The sequence below is a fragment of the Haematobia irritans genome, chromosome 3 (assembly GCF_050003625.1).
Source record: "Haematobia irritans isolate KBUSLIRL chromosome 3, ASM5000362v1, whole genome shotgun sequence".
NCBI classification, from domain to species: Eukaryota; Metazoa; Arthropoda; class Insecta; order Diptera; family Muscidae; genus Haematobia; species Haematobia irritans.
Window position 1 is genome coordinate 87,466,419 of NC_134399.1, and position 17,047 is coordinate 87,483,465.

At 34.0% G+C, this 17,047-nt stretch overlaps 1 protein-coding gene across 1 annotated transcript in view; it reads right to left on the reverse strand.

Annotated features, from left to right (window-relative positions):
• Positions 1 to 17,047, reverse strand: part of kek4 (kekkon 4) — a 324,301-nt gene that overhangs the window by 278,699 nt on the left and 28,555 nt on the right. The window contains exon 2 of the mRNA XM_075300539.1: positions 4,874 to 5,781. The gene's annotated coding sequence lies outside the window, so the exon portion shown is untranslated. The remainder of the gene's footprint in view (positions 1 to 4,873; positions 5,782 to 17,047) is intronic.

Sequence of the window (17,047 nt, forward strand, 5' to 3'; positions counted from 1 at the left end):
ATATTGTTTGTTATTTATTTTTAATTCAAGACAACAAACATATGATTTTTAAATTTTATTTAAAATGTGTGTTTTAAAACAGGACTAGAAATCATAAAGCAAAACATAAACTTAATATATTCATCGTGCATAAAAAATACTAAGAATAAAAAATTAAATAAAAGGCAAAAAATAAATTGAATATTATAAAACGTCTATCTTCGATTAGTTTTTAAAAATTCTCTGAGAACAGAATACAACGAAGCAACTGTCGAGAGCAGCGGTGCCAACTCTGTGGATTTTTCGTGATTTTGACGATTTTAGATGGTAAATTGGGCATGTGACGATTTATGATTTTAATCAACGTAGTTATAAATTGACTATTTTTGAAAATGTGCGTCTCAAGTTTCCTTTTAGTGTTTTTATTACGTGTTTTTAGTTGTAATGTAATATCAATACCAAAAAATATGCTTAACATACTCTCTCTGCCACAATCTTAATTGGATTAAACACATCGCAAAGCTTGAATTAAAATATAAAACAACTGTAGCTTTGATTAATTTGGGGGGGGGGGGGCAAGAACTATTCTGGGGGGGGGGGCATAGCCCCCCAGCACCCCCCTAGCTACGCCAATGAGTGTATATAACATTCGACTTTGCCGAAAAATCGACAATTTATACACCCTCTTAGTTTGATCATCTATAAGTCGCAATGATTATCCGTGTTTGCTATTCTTTTGTTAGTTTAATCATTTAATCATCATACTATATACACACATTTCATTTATTAAAATCATTGGAAATATTCAAGAGTTAAAAGCTTCAAATCCAAGGCTAAGAAAAATGCGTTCGTAATAAATATTGGTTCATAATGCAAAGAAAAAATATAACCAAAACATGGAAAACATTCGTTCAGAAGTTTGTGTGATTTTAACAGACGGAAGAGCGGATGGAAAGAAATTCTTATAGACCGAATGACGCTTTTGTGTAGTACAGAATGCGCATTTCTCTATTTACAAAGATATTTAACTTGACCAAAAATTTATGATTTTTTCATTGACATAGTTTTGTCCTTTTATAGGGTTAGGTAATTCGACTTTGAAACAGGTAACTTATACCTCATACACATACACTTTCAAAATCCACTTTTACTAGATTTCAACTGTCATTTGACTTATAAAAAACGGATTTCAAATCCACTTTTAGTAGATTCCGAGCCTAATGTGAATGAGCTTTTAAATGAAAATTCCATTGAAATGAGAAATTGACTTCAGTTTTATTAAATCGCATATATTCTTCAATATTGTTTATCTTTAAATTCGACCATTTCTTGTGTATAGACGCAAAACTACAATGCATAAAAAAACAAGTAAATAAAGACTAAAGTTGGGCGGAGCCGCACTTTTTTATTGAAAAATTTTTGATACCATCCTAATTTCTTCAAATTAAGTTAAAATTTTTTAAACTTTTACAAACTCTAGACTCAAAATTTAAATCGGCTAACGCTCTGGTGTGAAACACAATAATAGTAAAAAAAGAAAAACAAGTAAGTAAAGTCTCAAGTCGGGCGGGGCCGACTTTATTATACCCTGCACCATTTTGTAGATCTAAATTTTCGATACCATATCACATCCGTCAAATGTGTTGGGTGCTATATATAAAGGTTTGTCCCAAATACATACATTTAAATATCACTCGATTTGGACAGAATTTGATAGAATTTTACAAAAGCTATAGACTCGAACTTTAAGGTGGCTTATGCACTAGGGTGGAACACAATGTTAGTAAAAAATAAATATGGGAAACATTTAAATCTGAAGCAATTTTAAGGAAACTTCGCAAAAGTTTATTTATGATTTATCGCTCGATATATACACACAAAAAAATATCAATTAATTTGATTGTCAAAACAATTAAAATTATGTTTAAATTTGAGCTAACAACGTATTTTGTAAATACAATTACGATTTTAGTCACTTTAGCAACCAATTTTGTTATATCAACAAACATTTTGTTATATCAACAAAAATTTAGTTGAACTTCAAAATTTTCTGTAACAACAATTTATTGTTAGCTCAAAAATTATAATATTATTTTGTGTGTATGTATTAGAAGTTTAGGAAAGTTAGAGTCCTTTTTACAACTTTTCGACTAAGCAGTGGCGATTTTACAAGGAAAATTTTGGTATTTTGACCATTTTTGTCGAAATCAGAAAAACGTATATATGGGAGCTATATCTAAATCTGAACCGATTTCAGCCAAATTTGGCACGCATAGCTACAATGCTAATTCTGCTCCCTGTGTAAAATTGCGAAAGCTATATGTGGGAGATATATCTAAATCTGAACCGATTTCAGCCAAATTTGGCACGCATAGCTACAATGCTAATTCTACTCCCTGTGCAAAATTTCAACTAAATCGAAGCAAAAAATTGGCCTCTGTGGTCATATGAGTGTAAATCGGGCGAAAGCTATATATGGGAGCTATATCTAAATTTGGCATGCATAGCTACAATGCTAATTCTGCTCCCTGTGTAAAATTGCGAAAACTATATATGGGAGATATATCTAAATCTGAACCGATTTCAACCAAATTTGGCACGCATGGCTACAATGCTAATTCTACTCCCTGTGCAAAATTTCAACTAAATCGAAGCAAAAAATTGGCCTCTGTGGTCATATGAGTCTAAATCGGGGGAAAGCTATATATGGGAGCTATATCTAAATCTGAACCGATTTCAACCAAATTTGGCATGCATAGCTAAAATGCTAATTCTACTCCCTGTGCAAAATTTCAATTAAATCGGAGTAAAAGATTGGCCACTGTGGTCATGTGAGTGTAAATCAAGCGAAAGCTATATATGAAGCTATATCTAAATCTGAACCGATTTCAATAAAATTTGGCACACTTGACATCACTACTAATTGTATTATTAGTGCAAAATATCAACCAAATTGGGTTAAAACTCTGGCGTCTGGGACCGTATTAGTCCATATCGGGAGCTATATCTAAATCTGAACCGATTTCTTCCAAAATCAATAGGGTTCTATTCTGAGCCAAAACACATACTTGTGCCAAATTTGAAGTCGATTGGACTAAAACTGCGACCTAGATTTTGATTACAAAAATGTGTTCACGGACAATTTTTGCTACTTAGCAGTGGCGATTTACAAGGATATTGGTTAGATCTTGCCAAGATATGTGGTCACTTGTGGGTTGTGATATATTATTTGGTCAAGTCGGGCGATATTTCCAAGTTGGAGCCTTATGTAAACTCAACCGTTCTGAGGAAAGTATGAGATTACAGTGTGTAGGATGTGACTACGATATGGGGAAATTATCACAGAATTTTGTGTAAAATGTGTATATTTGTATAAACCGGAAGAACAAATACATGGAGGCTTAATCTATTGGCACACTTAGTGATACTATTAAACGTACTTCTTGTGCACAATTTGAAACAAATCAAGGCAAAAAAGACACACGAGAATGAATCAAACATGCGAAAAAGAAGACACCGGGCCAGAAGGGTCCTTTCAAGGGGCCCATAGGTCAGTAAGGACCACAGCGAGCCAGTAGGGACTCCAAAGTAAGGTGTTCGTCCGTCTGTTGAAATCACGCTAACTTGCGAACGAAAAAAGCTATCGAACTGAAACTTGGCACCAGTAGTTGTTATTGATATAGGTCCTCATTCTCTTGGAGCAGCAAATTCCATCCGATCCGAGTGAAATTTGGTACAAAAATTGGTCGATATCAGTCCATTATTATATAATGGGTGTGAAGATAAATTGTTAATTTAAAAAGCCGAGACATAAACCATGATATTTTTGTCACACTACCTAATGGGTTAATAACAATTTGGTAAGATAAAATATTTAATAAAAATCAATACCGTGCACTATACCTGGGCAATATATTTTCGTATAAAACGAAAGCCCATAACGAGCGGTTTTTATTTTTGAAGGAAGTTTCGATCGAAATTAAAATTAGTTTGCGCGAATTTAAAATATAGAGCTTAATAATAGAGTTGATACAATTTTCTAAATTCTCGCAAATTAATTTTATTTTCGCTTAAAATCAATATTTCTGGGATGCTTTCGAATGCAGATATTGTGCACGGTGCTGATTTTTATGAAATATTTTATCTTCCAAAATTCCAATTAATCTATTAGGTGGGCTGGCAAAAACGGCCTGGCTTTTAAATCCGGAATCTGATATAGTCTTTGTAGGTAAAATCTTTGAATTTATCTTCGGGAAGTGTACTATTTGAACTGCTCTGCTTGGGAGAATATCTGTCATCAAACCCCCCTGAAATTTCAAAGGAAACTATAATATTTTATTCATGGTGGTGGGTATTTAAGATTCCGCCCAGCCGAACTTACTGCTGTATATACTTGTTATCGCTAACCCTTCTTCTATAAATTACTATCTTTACTTGCGGCTTCTATCAGATAGCACTTTCCTTTGTTCACGAATTATTTACCTAAGTAATTATATTACAAAATGTCTGGAACCTCTTGTTATGCATTTAATTCATGGCCAATTAGGTATTAAATATTTAACTAAACATTGATTAAATTGTTTGCAAGTCACGTCACATTTTGTCAGCCCTACCAGGCGACAATGCAGACGTCCACAGGACATAAAAAATTCAATACCATTGATATTTTTAAACGCCTCCACCATCGTTATAATATTTGACCATCCAAAAGTTTCGATAGAAGAAAATTCTGTTTTCATCACTGTATTCAGAGTTGTTAAATATTTGAAACGGATGTTAAGTTATTTCATTTTCCTCACTATGCTACTACTTTCGTACTGTGTTAAAGAGTTCTTTGAATAGGAAATTCTAGTTGAATGTGAACAAACAATGTAGGACATTTTTGTTTACTAACCTTTCTTTACATTTCGGCTGTTGCATGTGGCTGGCCTTTTCTAGGCTATGGTATTCATTTCAAAGGTTGTCATGAGGTTGGGTGTTTTGGGGTCTAGCTCCCTTAGTTATTGTTGTTCGCTTAAGGATATTCGTTTTTTTTGCGCTAGATTTCAATGGGGGCTCTCAATTGCCATACATTTCAATGTGTTTTTTTTTTTTGTTATTTCGATGGTTATAGAGGTTCGTTGGTCGTTTTCACTTGAATGTTCGATATCACGCCGCGGAACTCACTTTCGGAACGCATGAGTGAGAGATGGTATATCCAGCCACTCCTCAAAGGCTACCCCTCAAATATGAGAAGGTTGCCACTTTATGTATTGCAGTTTTTTTAACGGATTTTTTGTATTGGTTCGCTTGGCTGAGCCGAATTGTTGTTCACTTTCACAAGTTTAATGTAGCGTTTATATTTAATCGCACAAATACTCATTCACTAACTCAAGCACATACAAAAACACGCCAAAAGAGTGGGCGAGTTATACCGAGAGAGACAGAGAGTTAGCAGTCATGTTAGAAAGAAATCTTTTGTGTGGTTAAAACACATTTGTTACCAATACAGTAGGTTTTTTCATGTTGCCTTATTTTTGTATTTTTTTTTTCTTTTTTTTTTTTTTTTTGTTCACTGGTATATGTTTTGTTTTCGTTTCGTGCTCTTTGTTGCCTCAGCTTAATGTCAAATATTTAATCCAAGCGTTAGTTTTTCTTTTTATTTCAATTTTTCACTTCTTTTGTTAGTTTCAGTTTTTTTTGTGTGTGTTTCGTTCACATGGTGGCTTTTATGTTTCCCGTGGAGTTTTCATCGTATAATTTTATTTAGAGTTTTTCTTTTTTCATTCGTTTTATTTCACAAATAAATATTCGTGGTGGTGCCTAGAAATTTTTCAAAAGAAAATAAGAGGAAATTGTTAACAAACAAATTGCATACTGAGTTCTAAAAATACAAACACTATTAGGTATGACATGTTAGGGTAAATAGAATCATAAATCATTCATTAATATGATAAAAAATCTTGAAAATTTCACAAGATACATGCACGCAAAGACACAACCGTTTTGCTTTTGTTAGAGTTATTTGAATTTCTACGAAAATTTTAAACTTATATCACCAAAAACAAATCATTTTGTATACCCTCCACTAGAGGATGTGGGGATATTAATTTTATTATTCCGTTTGTAACACATCAAAATATTGCTCTAAGACCCCGTAAAGTATATATATTCTGGGTCGTGGTGAAATTCGTCCGTCCGTCGGTTGAAATCACGCTAACTTCCGAACGAAACAAGCTATCGACTTGAAACTTGGCACAAGTAGTTGTTATTGATGTAGGTCGGATGGTATTGGAAATGGGCCATATCGGTCAACTTTTACGTATAGCCCCCATATAAACAAACCCCCAAATTTAGCTTGCGGATTATCTAAGATAAGCAAATTTCATCCGGTCCGGCTAAAATTTGGAACATGGTGTCAGCATATGATTTCTAACAACCATGCAAAAATTGGTCCACATCGATCCATAATTATATATAGCCCCCATATAAACCGTTCCCCAGATTTGACCTCCGGAGCCTCTAAGAGAAGCAAATTCCATCCGATCCAGCTGAAATTTGATACATGGTGTAAATATATGGTCTCTAACAACTATACAAAAATTGGTCCAAATCGGTCCATAATTAGATATAGCCCTCATATAAACCGATCCCCAGATTTGGCTTGCGGAGCCTCTAAGAGAAGCAAATTTTATCCGATCCGGCTGAAATTTGGTACATATTTCTAGTATATGGTCTTTAACAAACGTGCAGAAATTGGCCCACATCGGTCCATAAATATATATAGCGCCCATATAAACCGATCCCAAGATTTGGCTTGCGGAGTATCTAAGAGAAGCAAATTTCATCCGATTCGGCTGAAATTTGGTACGTGATGTTATTATATGGTCTCTAACAATCATGCACAAATTGGTCCATATCGGTCCATAATTATATATAGCCCCCTTATAAACCGATTTGCAGATTTGACCTCCGGAGCCTCTTGGAGGAGCAAAATTCATCCGATTCGGTTGAAATTTGGTACGTGGTATTAGTATGTAGTCTCTAACAACCATGCAAAAATTGATCCATATCCTTAATTCTATATAGCCCCCGTATAAACCGATCCCCAGATTTGACATCCAGAGCCTCTTGGAGGAGCAAAATTCATCCGATTCGGCTCAAATTTGGTAAATTATGTTGGTATATGGTCTAAAAACCATGCAGAAATTCGTCCACATCTGTCCATAATTATATACAGCCCCCATAGAAACCGATCTCCAGATTTGACCTCCGGAGACGCAAAATTCATCCGATCCACTTGAAATTTGGTATGTGGTGTTAGTATGTAGTCTATAACAACCATGCAAAATTAATCCATATCAGTCCTTAATTCTATATAGGCCCCATATAAACCGATCCCCAGATTTGATCTCCGGAGCCTCTTGGAGGAGCAAAATTCATCCGATCCGGTTGAAATTTGGTACGTGGTGTTAGTATGTAGTATCTAACAACCATGCAAAAATTCGCCCATATCAGTGCATAACCATATATAGCCCCCATATAAACCGATCACCAGATTTGACCTCCGGAGCCTCTTGGAACAGCAAAATTCATCCGATTCAGTTGAAATTTTGTATTTTGTGTTAGTATATGGACAGTAACAACCATGTAAAACTTAGCCCATATCGGTCCATAATTACCCAGCAAAATAATTTGGAAGTTCTTCTCAAGGCACAACTTTAAAAGAACTTCCAAAAATGCTATCCCAAAGATGTTCTTTATTTTAACTGCACAGGAAGTTCATTTGAGTCAGTTTCTTTATAACTCGTTTTTTTTTTTCATATTTTTAATGGGAAATTTATTTTTTGTGTGTTTCAAAAAGGTTAAAAACAGATTAAGAATTAATAAAATAGTACACATTATTTAAATTTAGCCGAAAAAAATGCTAAATCCTTTGTAGAAAAATTTCGAACTTTTGAAAATATTTGATCACAAAAGTTCCAGACAAGCGTTATAATGCATTAAAAATCATAAAAAATTTTAAAAATTATTTATTTGTCAAAATATCACAAAATTTCTTAATTCATACCCAAAACACTGAATTCGACTCACAACTTAAAAAGTTAAGCAAATTCAGTGCAGCGGCTGTTGAAATGGTGGACATCCGTCCTATGACAAGTCCATGTTAAATTCATCGTTTCTGCGTCAATTTGGCACTACTTCCGGATCCAAAAAGAACATTTTCACTACTTTTTTGGCGACGCTTTTTTTCTGGCTATATATAGCCACCTTGGTGCGATGGTTAGCATGCCCGCCTTGCATACACAAGGTCGTGGGTTCGATTCCTGCTTCGACCGAACACCAAAAAGTTTTTCAGCGGTGGATTATCCCACCTCAGTAATGCTGGTGACATTTCTAAGGGTTTCAAAGCTTCTCTAAGTGGTTTCACTGCAATGTGGAACGCCGTTCGGACTCGGCTATAAAAAGGAGGTCCCTTGTCATTGAGCTTAGCATGGAATCGGGCAGCACTCTGTTTTTGCTGGGCTGGTACACTGGAAAATTGTGTACCCACCAGCAAGAAACATTTTGGTTAATTGTGGAAAATTTGGATTATCTTTTGGAAATTTTAACTAAACAGTATTACAAACGTTGACATCACGAAAAAACTAAATATTTTTCAACAAATTCAAAAAAATTTATTAGACATAATTATGTTTTTTTTCACTTGTTAAATAAAATTTTGTAGTTTGAAGGAAAAAATGGAGTTCAAAATTGCAAGAATTTCTTTAGTGCCATACGAAGTTCACGATGGACCCATTTGTAGTAAAGTTTACAAATTTAAAGAACTATTTTGTGAGAAGTACGAATTTAGTATGTTAAATATTTATGCTTCATTTGTGTATAATTTTTTTTTTCTCCTTTTTTTAAATAAATATTTTTATAAAAAAATAAATAAATATGAGTTCTAATACTCAAGGTGAGTAGTTGATCTATATACAAAAAGAATTTGCTAAATGTTTGTATTTCGTAGTTATTTTGATGGTTTTTTGTGTGTACTTTTCGTGAAAAAATCGGTGAAAAAAGTGTAAGTTTTTCTACATTTTTGTGGTTTTGAAAATGAAGATGAAATTTTTCCGACCTTATACATTTTGTTTGCCTAGTCAAGAGCTACCACTTTGCTGAAGGATGCAAAAAAAATAATACCATTTTTCGAGGTATTTATAGCCAAATTTTGCGAAGCTAACTTGGTGGGAAGTATTTTTTGCCGCTAAAATCATGATTCGCAAATAATGTTTATTTTCAGTTCTCAATTTCAACTTCTTTCGATAGTCCCTGCGCGTAGGTCCCCATCATATTTTTTATTGTTTTTGTTTCAAAGTTTATCCGTTTTTCTGATTACAAATTTCTTCACGGACATCTCTAATATAACGATAAATAAATTTTATAAAAAAAAAAAACAACTTTTAATTGCAAACACAACAACATAAGGTTAGTTGCTATTTTGCACTTGTTTAGCCACACTAAGTGCTAACAAATATTTTTTTCAATTTAGATTGCATTACAATTTATAGCAACATTTGCATATTGTAATGCAAAAAAACAACTTTCAACATTCCATTCGTTTGTATGGGCTCACTACCGACCGAACATAATATTTTAATTGTAGTTGAATGAAAATAAACAATAATATTAACTTGAAAAATTGCTTTATTTAGTTCAAATTGCGCAAATACGAACCACACATAGCTGGGTATGGTGTGCGTATTATCATGGATTAGCATTATTGCAAATAATTTCTAATTACATTCTTGTCTGGAAACACGATTTTTTTCAAGCAGTACAATAAACAGTGAACAATCATAAATCTTCAACAAAATCTTGATAGCAACTTTATACAGAAAGCAACGAGAAACATTAAAAAAGACACACAAAAGAACAAACAAAATCGGCCTAAATGCCGATGCAGTCCTTTGGACAAGTACACAAACATTTCTTTTAAAGCGCATCCCGGGATCCCCTACCGATTTTTTCCACTTAAGTTTTGGACAATTAAATTTCGCAAAAAATAGGAAATCAACAAAAAAAGTAAAAAAACATCCCCGCTGTGCCGTTTGACTTTTTCACTTCCAAGGAAGTTCTTCTGAGAAGGTTTTGCAAATTACGGCAAGTTTTAATTTTTTTTTTGTTGATTTTAATGAAAAAAATAAATTTATACAAAAATATATGCCGAAAAAAATAAAAACGATGTATAACATAAAAAAAAAATTAAATATTTAATAAAACAAATTAGTAAAATCTAAAGTCGGCCGGGGCCGACCATATTATACCCTTCACCACTATATAGACCAAAATTTTTGAGACCATTTCAACTCCTTCAAATTTTTTGGGAGCTATATAAAGGTTTACATTGCCATATACAATTATTTAAATCAGAACCGATTTGAAGAAACATTTTTAAGCTTCTACCAAATCTCTAGATTTTAAATTTAAATCGGCTACCGCCCTGAAACGAAACACCTTTAAGTAAAACAAGTATATACAGTAGTAAGTTCTGCCGGGCCGAATCTTAAATACCCATCACCATGAATCAAATATTAGGGTTTCCTCTGAAATTTCAGGGGGGTTTATTGGCTGATCAAGCAGAGCAGTTCAACCAGTACAATTCCCGAATATAAATTTAAAGATTTTACCTATGAAGACTATATCAGTTTCTGGACTTATAAGAACCATTTTTGTATGAGTTTTAGAGGAATCATTAACATCTCTTGTAAGTGTGCAAGAAAATTATAAAATAACGTCTTGATTTGAAATCTTAAATCTGTAGATTTTCACCCGAGAAGTAAAAAGAAAGAATATTTACAATTTAAGGAAAATCGGATATACACTACGGTTTCTTAAAACACAAAGACTTAAATCGGGAGATCGTTCTTATGGGGGATACTCACAGTTTTCGGCACACCTCTTTATGGTCTGAAAATACCTCTAGATTTCCAATTTCAGGCAAATTGGATGAAAACTACGGAAAATTATAAAATAACGTCTTGATTTGAAATCTTAAATCTGTAGATTTTCACACGAGAAGTAAAAAAAGAATATTTACAATTTCAGGAAAATCGGATAAACACTACGGTTTCTAGAAACACAAGGAGTTAAATCGGGAGATCGCTCTTACGGGGACCATACCAAATCATGGACCGATGCTCACCATTTTTGCCACGCCTCTTTATGTTCCTAAAATACCTCTAGATTTCCAATTTCAGGCAAATTGGATACAAACTTCGCATTCCAGAAGCTCAAAAGGTAAAATCGGGAGATCGGTCTATATGGGGGCTATACCAAATCATGAACCGATACTCACCATTTTGGCACACCTCTTTATGGTCCGAAAATGCCTCTAGATTTCCAATTTCAGGCAAATTGGATGAAAACTACGGAAAATTATAAAATAACGTTTTGATTTGAAATCTTAAATCTGTAGATTTTCGCACGAGAAGTAACAAGTATATACGGCCGTAAGTTCGGCCAGGCCGAATCTTATGTACCCTCCACCATGGATTGCGTAGAAACTTCTACGAAAGACTGTCATCCACAAATTTCAACTCACATGGTTGTTAAATATCATATACTACCACCACGTACCAAATTTCAACCAGATCGGATGAATATATTATTATGGCCTGAGAGGAACTAATTCCTGCATGGTTGTTGGATACCCTATACTAACATCACGTACCAAATTTCAACCGAATGGGAAGAATTTTGCTCTTCCAAGGTGCTCCGGAGGTCAAATCTGGGGATCGGTTTATATGGGGCCTATATATAATTATGGACCGATAGGGACAAATTTTTGCATGGTTGTTAGAGACCACATACTAACATCATGTACCAAATTTCAGCCGGATCGGATGAAATTTGCTTCTCTTAGAGGCTCCGCAAGCCAAATCGGGGGATCGGTTTATATGGGGGCTATATATAATTATGGACCGATGTGAACCAATTTTTGAATGGTTGTTAGAGACCATATACAAACACCATGTACCAAATTTCAGCCGGATCGGATGAAATATGCTTCTCTTTGAGGCTCCGCAAGCCAAATCGGGGGATCGGTTTATATGGGAGCTATATATAATTATGGATCGATATGGACCAATTTTTGCATGGTTGTTAGAGACCATATACTAACACCATGTATCAAATTTCAGGCGGATCGGATGAAATTTGCTTCTCTTAGATGCCTCGCAAGCCAAATTTGGGGGTCCGTTTATATGGGGGCTACACGTAAAAGTGGACCGATATGGCCCATTTGCAATACCATCCGACCTACATCAATAACAACTACTTGTGCCAAGTTTCAAGTCGATAGCTTGTTTCGTTCGGAAGTTAGCGTGATTTCAACAGACGGACGGACATGCTCAGATCGACTCAGAATTTCACCACGACCCAGAATATATATACTTTATGGGGTCTTAGAGCAATATTTCGATGTATTACAAACGGAATGACAAAGTTAATATACCCCCCATCCTGTGGTGGAGGGTATAAAAAAGAATATTTACAATTTCAGGAAAATCGGATAAACACTACGGTTTCTAGAAACCCAAGGAGTTAAATCGGGAGATCGTTCTTATGGAGACCATACCAAATCATGGACCGATGCTCACCATTTTTGCCACGCCTCTTTATGCTCCTAAAATAACTCTAGATTTCTAATTTCAGGCAAATTGGATATAAACTACGATTTATATAAGCCCAAGACCTTAAATCGGGGGGTCGGTTTATATGGGGACTATATCAAAACCTGGACCGATATAGCCCATTTTCGAACTTGTCCTGCCTGCAGTGCAAAATTTCAGCCCGATTACTTCATTATTGAAGACTGTAGCGTGATTACAACAGACAGACAGACGGACGGACTGACATGGTTATATCGTCTTAGAATTTCTCCCTGATCAAGAATATATATACTTTATATAGTCGGAAATCGATATTTCGATGTGTTACAAACGGAATGACAAACTTATTTTATCCCCATCACCATTCTATGGTGGTGGGTATAAAAATATGTGAAATATAAAGCTAAAGTCATTTTATTTATTGTACAAAAGTCCATGTATGATTTTGTAAGAAGGATGGTGGTGACGAAAATTTCTACTTGAGAAAATTAGAAATTATAGGAACTGTTGAAATGAAATGAAAAATTGTGAAAATTTAAATGTGTCAAAAAAAAAAAAAAAAAAAAAAAAAAAAAAAAAAACAGAAAAAAGGATAGAGAAAGAGGAGTCGGAAAATTTTTATGTCGAAAAAAAAATAAAATATATAGAAAATATACAATACAATATACAAATTAATTGGAAATTGGAAAAATACCAGAAATATATAAACAAGAATATCGAACGGTTTGGCCGGCGACGGGAACAAATTGAAGGATACGAACTGGATACGTAATTAGTCAAGCAGCCCTTAGCTGTAGAGGAGAGTAATTAAGAAAAATTGTAAATTGTCGTTACGTGGTTGGATCTCAATAATCCCAATAATAAACCTGGAAAAGGAAGATCAAAGATCAGTTGGATCATACCACATATCGCCCTCTTAAGTACCAAATCAACAATATTTAATCTTCCGACAAATAATGTATCTCATAATTGTCTCGGGAACTATATCACTGTAAATGCTCGATTGATAATTGTATCGGAAACCATCCCCTGTCTATGCAAGATTAATATAATAGAGCCTTATTTTACTATATTACATTTTATTATTCACCACTATTTTACCTCCACTTAACTTACATCTCGAGCGAGTCAATTCGATCCCAAAATTATCAAGCCCCGACTTCAAGATCCTCCGTCATCAAGCCTGAGGACTGCGATGGAGTTTAAATGGTAAGTCAATCGTCTTTGACTATCTCTTAATACCTATGGAATTAGCTCTCTATTTCGTTGTTATACATATCATTATATCTTTTAGTCAAAACCTCTAGTCTACTATTTTTTTGATTTATCTATCAATACATAAATTTATCATTTTATACTTCATTATATCCCCATATAACATCCTGGGCAAAGTGGTTTTAATACCAAAATGGTACGGTCATTCTATTAATTTATCTACACGAACACTATATCAATTTTCCTTTCAAAAAAGGCTACCTATTGTACACTTTTAGGTTATGATAATGCATCCAAAACTATCTTCTCTGACCAAGAACTGCCCCAAGACTGAGCATGGTCGGAGCCATTAGGCAGCCTAGGTCAGAGGAGATGAGACCAAGAAGGGGAACCGTTACAATTTATCCGGCGATACACATGTATTAGAGGTGTATGACAATTTGAGGATTTTTTATTTTTGCTTTTTAACAGTGGTGATTTCACAAGGATATTCACTAAATTTCACTAAGTTGTCAATTATGGGATTTGTGACAATATTTGACCACATCGAGCGACATTTACACAGGCGGAACCTTATCTAAATCTTCTGTGGAAAGTATGGAGACATCTTCGCTGACGTTGTGCCAGTTTTACTTAAATCGGAAGAATATATGGCGCTTTATCTAAATATGAAACGCTTTGAATAAAATACGACACAGTTAGATAGAATGTTAAATCTTTTTTTTTGTGTAAAATAAAATCAATTGCAACAAAATTCCGTTGAAATGGGCGTAAAAAATTAAATTTTCTACCATATTTCCCCAAATAAGGCTTATATACCATATATGGAAGCTTTATCGAAATCTTTACCAATTTGATCTAAAGTACTCCCATGGCAAAATTTCAAGTAAATCGAAACGAAAATTTGGTCTCCGATAGTTATATGAATCTAAATCGGGCGAAAGATATATATATGAGATATATCTAAATCTAAACCGATTTCAACGAAAATTAGCATTACCAATTTATTGTACTCTTTGTGCAAAATTAGAAGGAAATAAAGATTAAATTCTGGCCTCTAGGGCCAATTAAATCCATATTGGGCGAAAGATATCTATATCTGTCTAAGTCTGAATATCTGTCTGAAATTTGGCATGGATAGCTATAATACTAATTATACTTCCTGTGCATAGCCTCACATAAATCGGACTAAAACTTTCGCCTCTATGGTCATATGAGTCCATATTATACCCAGTACCACAGTAGTGTTTTTTTTTCACTGTACTTTAACAAAACTCGTGTAAAGGGGAGATCCCACTCTCCGACAAAATATAGAAAAATAATGTCGCGGATCTTTGTCTAGACGCCATCCCTAATATTCCCTGTAAATTGTAAGCAAATCTGAGAACTACGATCCAATTTTCAAAAAGACGTGCTTGGTTGAGGTCTTCTTCCCCGCCAATATATCAAAAAATCAGCTTACCTAACACCCTCTACCAAGGCCGTATTCAGGGGGGGGGTGAGGGGGATCAAACCCCCCCCGAAATGAATGAATGTTTTTATATAAATAAATATATATTTTTAGCTGATAGAAAAATCTTATCGAAGATGTTGAAGAAAAGCTGAAGGTTTTATTTTGAAAATCGCTTACCTATAAAACTTGCACAAATCATAGAATACTAGTTGAAAAGCCCGTCAAACGACGGTCGAAAAAAAAACAAATTGTTTTTGTTCTCACACCACAAATTTCATTTTTGGAAAATGTCTTTCTGCTTTTTATGTGTGTTTGTTGTTCTTTTTGTGAACATGACTCGCTTTGTTTGGCCATAGCAACAACAACGAAACAGCCAAACACACATGTGTAAATGAAATGGCGCAAAACTGCGAAAAGAACCTGCCTAATTCAGCGATGGAAGCACTTGGAGAGTGCAATAAAGGGATATTTCCAAAAATTTTGGTCACTTTGCCAGGGATGGAAAATACAATTTTTAAGAAAGTACAAAAGAGTAGCCGGTGATTCTTTTTTATTATATTTTTTATTCTAATTAATGTTATAATTTAAGTCAATTATTCAAAGAATTGTGTAGTTTTTGGGTCATATATGGTCTAGCGACTTGACTCTTTATGAAATAAATAAATAAAAAAAGGTATTTTTTGAGCGGAAAGGTACTTTTTACTAAATTTTAACAAAAATTTCATTGGAAGATTATTGTCAAGACACTGAATTTTAAAGAAAATAAAATTTTGACAAAATTTTCTATAGAAATAAAATTTTGCAAAAATTTCCTATAGAAATAAAATTTTTACAAAATTTTCAATTGAAATAAAATTTTGACAAAATTTTCTATAAAAACAAAATTTTGCAAAAATTCTATATAGAAATAAAATTTTGACAACATTTTCTACCGAAATAAAAAATCGATAATATAGAATCGCATTCTTTTTTCGACTAAAACTTTCTTGAAGTTCAATAAAATCCTGTTTTTGACTATGTCTTTTACAAAATCGAGATTTTCTTCCCACATGAACATGCCATATTTGTAAAAGACTATTAGCAAATAAGGTTGATAACGACTTTCTCAAATTATTAAAATATTTTTTCAAAGCTATTGTACCATAAATCTGATATCGACTCAAAAATGTCTACACAAAAGGTACTAAATCATTGGCGGGGGTACTACGATACTGACCGGACCGGCAGTTACTACGTGCTCATCCGAACGTTCATTTTCAACAATGAAGAGATTAAAGACGTATCTTAGAAATTCGACTAGCGAGAGTAGACTCAATGGATTGGCATTAATGTCGGTTCATCGCCGAATAAATGTGCCGACTGAAGAAGTCATTGATTTATTTGCTGCCCAAAAAGCCCGTCGGCTGAATTTTATATTATAAAACAAGTAAGTAAAGTCTAAAGTCGGGCGGGGCCGACTATATTATACACTTCACCACCATGTAGACCAACATTTGTGTTACAACTACTTCAAATTTGCTGGGGGCTATATAAAGGTTTGCATTCCCAGATACAAATACTTATAATGGAGACAATTTTTTGTACTTCTTCAAAAAGAATTAAAATTGAAATCGGCTAACGCCCTGGAATGAAACATAATGTTAGTAAACACATATAGGAAATATGAAGCGATAGAAATTTTAATGTAATTATACAAAGAGCATTTATGATTTATCAGGCGATACATGTATTTGAGATATAGGACAATTTGAGTAACATTTACAAT